The sequence below is a fragment of the Triticum urartu genome, chromosome 4A, assembly GCF_056163025.1.
Source record: "Triticum urartu cultivar PI428250 chromosome 4A, HENAU_Tu73, whole genome shotgun sequence".
NCBI classification, from domain to species: Eukaryota; Viridiplantae; Streptophyta; class Magnoliopsida; order Poales; family Poaceae; genus Triticum; species Triticum urartu.
Window position 1 is genome coordinate 486,515,097 of NC_141876.1, and position 4,029 is coordinate 486,519,125.

Consider the following 4,029-nt stretch of genomic DNA (forward strand, 5'->3'; position numbering starts at 1 on the left):
GTTGCAGCCAGCTAGGGGAAGGCGGCCCCACGTCTTGGATTCTTGAGAGCCGGGCGGGCTCGTAACTTTTTCAGAAGGGCCAGGGGAAGCCGGCTAGGCTACCCATGGCTATTTACTCCGACAGTAGTCCCCGAAGCTGATCGAGCTCCGAGGTGAGCAGGGGGATGAGAAGCTTGGTCAGCTTCCCATCCTCAAGAGCCGGCTTAGCGGGTGTACGCCGACTTTAGAGAGCCCCGCGTCTTGTTGGCGAGAGGAGGGGGGGCAACCCGCGTGCCGACTACGAGCCCTCCCGCGGCCACGTGGCGGCGAGATCCTGCAAGCGCATGCGCGCGACGGGACGCCGCCGCAGGCCCGGGCCCGCCACTCGCGAGCCTTGGTCCGAGCGCGGATCTTCCGTGGCCCACAGGGGCCGCTCGCCTTCTCAAGGCAGTTTCGTTTTGCCGTTAAGGCTCAATAATCGCGGGACGTGGGGAGTGGGCACAATCGATCCCCACACTTCCCCACGCCGCGCCTCCTCGGCTCCGCCACGTGAGCCTATAAGTAGGGGGAGGAGGGAGAGCGACAGAGGTTCGCACGCTCCCTCCCGCTCCGCCCCTCCTAACCCTCGTCTTCTTCCTCTCGCTGCCGTCGCAGCTTCCCGTCTCAGCGCCGTCGCGTCTCTACACCGCCTCGCTCCCATGGCGTTGTCAAGCTCGTGGGACGGCTCCAACGTCCATGAAGACCACGTGGAGTTCCTTCGCCAGACCCGGCGCCTGCCCGGCGCCGACCGCGTACAGGTCCGCCTGGCGCCCGCGAAGGAGATCTCGCCGGCGCCGGAGGAGGGCGAGCGGGTCATCTTCCGCTCGCACTGCCTGCGCGGCTTCGGGCTTCCGGCGAGCGGGTTTCTGCGCTCTTTCCTGGAGTTCTACAACCTCCAGCCGCATCACCTAACGCCCAATGCGGTGATGCTGCTGTCGGCCTTCGTCTCCCTCTGCGAAGGCTTCTTGGGGCTACTCCCCACACTGGAGCTCTGGGGAGAGTTCTTCCAGAGCAAGCTCGGCACGGTCGTCGCCGGCGTGCCCGCCCCCTGCGGAGCCTTCATCGCCATGAGGAGGGCGAGCGAGAACAACCCGTTCCCACCCATCCCCCTGATCCAGTCGGTGAAGGTTTGGCAAAGATCTTATTTCTATGTGAAGAACGTCGCCGAGTAAGGAGACTACATCAACCTACCGGCTTACGTAGCCGGCCCGCCGGCTGGGAGGCAGCCCTCGTGGAGCTTCCGGTCCCGGTCATTGACTCCGGCCGGGAACGCCGCCATCTCCCGGCTTCGGGTGTTGATTCAGTCGGAAGGCTTGCGCGGGGCCGACTTGGTGGCCGCCTTCGTGGAGCGCCGGATCCTTTCTCTCCAAAGTCGGCCCCATATGATGTGTCAGATGAGCGGCCGCTTCGACCCAAGCCGTCTGAGCACATGGGAAATGCCCCACGCGGAAGTGGCGCTCATGGTTAACTACATCGCCAACTGCAAGCTTGCTGGGGACTGGCAATACGGCAAGGCGCCGTATTCTCGCGCCAATCCTCCGCCCGTGGTAAGTTTCTCTCTTTATCTTCTTTTTGTCGTCGGCCGGTTTCATGACGGCCGACTTCTGACTAGTCGGTTCTTTTGAGCAGAACCCTCTTCTTGCGCCGCCGGCTGGGGCGGCGGGAATTGAACGCCAGTACGCCCCCAACCGCACAACGGATGACATTGACGACCCGGACTTGGGGGGCGGCCGCCATGGAAGACGCCGTCGTGGGGGACAGCGCCGAGCCCGGAGGCTCAAGGTTCACCGCGAGCTTCGAGGACTGGCCGGACGATTTCGAAGCCGAAGTCGCCCCGCGTCGCCAGCCGGCGGCCGACCAACAGGGCGCGGGCTCGTCTGTCGCGCCGGCTGCCGGCGGTGTGCAGAAGCGTCAGGCCGCTCTAGGCCTCTTCAGCAGTCGGCCGAAGAAGTCCAAGCCCTCCACCGCGGCGACAAAGCGAGACGAGGCGGCCGCGAAGGCGGCCCGCTTCCGTAAGGCGGTGAAGCAGCCCCAGGCGGTCTCGGCGTAAGTCTTCAATTGCCTTGCCGCATTCTTGTCATCATTCTCTCTTCGAATATTCTTCTTAACTTTTCCTCGCTTGCTGGACAGGGCGCCGCTTTCCCTTGAGCGGGGCCTGGGCGGCTCCGTCGTGGGGCCGGCTGGAGGGTCTTCGAGCTCCCGCCGCGTGGACCCCCGCGCCGATCTCAGGGAGGCCACAGAGCGGAACGCCCGCGAAGCGCGGGAGGAGCGCGAGGCGGCGGAGAAGGCGGCCGCCCAGGCGGCGAGGGAGCAGGCCGAAGCGGCGGCCAAGGCCCAGACGGAGGCGGCTACCGTGGAGACGGAGGCGGAAAGCTCGCGCGACCAGCCTCCACTGCTCGCCATTCCTCTCCGAGCTGTAGCCCCCGACACCCCGTTGCCCTTGGCGGAGGAGATCGTCCAAGACCCGCCGCTGTTGGAGAGGGAGGAGGACCCCGTGGTCTTGGCAGGGAGAGCGCCGCCAGCAGCGCCAACCGGAGCAGGCCAAGGCGGTCAATCGTCAGCGGCGCCAGAGGAGCCGTCCGGAGGTGAGCCGGAGAACAGAGCCGGCCTCGAGGTGCAGCCGGCGACGGGCCGGCGCGCAGGGGGAGGCGCCGCCCCGCCGGAGTTGCGCCGAGCCGCGGGCGCAGGCCAGTTGGTGGAAGATCTGGAGGCGGCCAGCACCGCCATGTCCGAGTGGACTCCCAGCTGGGGGACTGGCGAGCTGGATGCGGCGGCTCAAGGGGTCCGGAGCCGGCTACAAGCTCAGGCCGCCCTGCTGCAACAGCTCAACCAAGAGTTCTTGTCAACGCGAGCCACTATCCGGGTGAATCCTTCGTTCTTGGCTGCTTTGCTTTCTTAATTTCTTCCGTGCGGGCGCGTCAGCGCACCCACTGGGTGTAGTCCCCAAGATTCGGGCCGACTGCTGCGCAGTTGGGTCGGATCTTTCTCGACGGCCACCTTACTTTGCTTTTCTTTCTAAACTTTCAGGAATACCACAACCTTCGTGCTGCCGCCTTCGACTCCCAGGCTCGGGAGTTGAGCCGGCGGGCCGACGACCTGGCCGACAGCCGAAGTAAGTACTCGATTTTGTCTGTCTCCTGTGGGGGCACGTCAGCGCACCCACTAGGTGTAGTCCCCGAGATTCGGGCCGACTGCTGTGCAGTCGGGTCGGATCTTTCTTGACGACTCTTTTCTTATTGGTTTTTCTTTTTCTTTGTCTTCAGGGGCCAATGCCGATTTGAGGAAGGAGCTTGGCGAAGCGAAGGCCTCCCTTCACAGCAAGGAGGCCGAGTGCGCTGCCTTGGTCCAGGAACGGGATCGCCTAGCCAAGAAGCTGGCCGACCAAGAGGAGAGCCACAAAGCGGCCCTGCAGGCGGCGCGGGAAAGTGAAGCTGCCTTGTTGGCGGAGTATGAGATGGAGGCGGCGAGCTGGTCTGAGACCCGACGAGCCCTGGATGAAGGCTTCGGCCGGATCGAAGACTTGATCGACGGTAAGCTGCCTTCTTAGCCCTTCTCCTGCCCCTTGCCGCCTGGGTTTTTTGACTTATCTTGAGCTGTTGCTTGTTGTTTCTTGCAGATTACTTCGCGGGCTACTCCGCCTTCGCCACCCAAAGCATTGAGGCCCATCGCGAGGCGCGCCGTCAAGCGGGGGCCGACATTGCGCCGGATGCAAACCGAACCCTTGAGGAGCAGCTCCTGGCTGTCCAGGCACGGTTGCAGCCGGCTCATCGGATGCTTCGCCGGCTCCAACGTGTCGGGGCGCAAGTGTTGGCCGCCCTCTGGCCCGGCGAGACGATCCCCCGCACCCCAAGCCGAACTGCCGACTGGCTGGAAGTCGCAGTTGGTCGCTTCGAGGCTTGGAAAGCGTCAGCGGCCCGCCTCGGAGCCGGGCGGGCGTTGGAATTCGTTCGGGCTTGGTACCCAGGGCTGAGCCTGGACCAGCTGCGCACTTGGCGGATGGAGGCCGACGCG

General features: G+C 64.9%; 1 pseudogene; it reads left to right on the forward strand.

Annotated features, from left to right (window-relative positions):
- Positions 1–677: 677 nt before the first annotated feature.
- Positions 678–1,643, forward strand: LOC147976259 (uncharacterized; annotated as a pseudogene).
- The last annotated feature ends 2,386 nt before the right edge of the window (positions 1,644–4,029 follow it).